Source organism: Brachionichthys hirsutus, chromosome 8, assembly GCF_040956055.1.
Source record: "Brachionichthys hirsutus isolate HB-005 chromosome 8, CSIRO-AGI_Bhir_v1, whole genome shotgun sequence".
NCBI lineage: Eukaryota > Metazoa > Chordata > Actinopteri > Lophiiformes > Brachionichthyidae > Brachionichthys > Brachionichthys hirsutus.
In genome coordinates this window covers 15,201,272-15,202,058 of record NC_090904.1, presented here as the reverse complement: position 1 = coordinate 15,202,058, position 787 = coordinate 15,201,272, and positions in this window count along the sequence as shown.

Here is a 787-nt window from a genome sequence, read left to right as displayed (position 1 = left end):
TCACGTCAGCCTGTCTCATTTAGCTTCTTCGTGACCCACAGCATCCACCTTTAGCCTCTGAGTCATCATTAAATCATCTTCATCTGAGTGGATGCCTGAAGGGCGGATCCTCGTCTCATTGCTGCTCACCTTTTTGGGTTTTCAACGCATCTTATTTGCAGCCTCAGTCCACCAAACTCCCAAGTGCTGATAATCTCTAAATGCAAGCCCAATGGATGTGCAGTGAAACAGTCATTTTGAATGCAAACGTGTGGAATAAGATTCTGTGTGATTTCCTATTCCCCATCTGAAAGGCTGCCCTTTGAAGGCAGCACCAATCCCCCCCCCCCCCCCCCCCCCGTGCAGATCTCCAGTGAGCAGGCTGTGGGTCGACCCTTGCAGGTGTACAGGTGTACGGACATTTGCCTACATTGTTTACCTGTGGTTTCCTCTGGGGGAGGAGCCAGGCTTTGCATTTCTTTTTGCCTCTGCGCATCACAGCAACCTGTTTCCTTCTATTGTTGTTGTTTCACCCTCTGTAGTTGTATATGTGACGGGTGATAGCAGCCAAGGGTAACTAATATTCATCAAACAACCTGTTTCTTGTGCATTAAAGACTCTGTAGCTGTCACGGTTCCACTCTTCAGCTCTCTGGGGCTTTCTTGCCCTTGATGCCCTCCTCTTCCGCCCACCACCTTCTCTCTATCCTCAGCTCCGTCTCTCTGGAATCGGAGTGATTTGTAAGTGCTAATAGCTTCGCTCTCTCTCCACGCTCTTTAGCTTTTTGTCCATTGATATTAGCCAAATG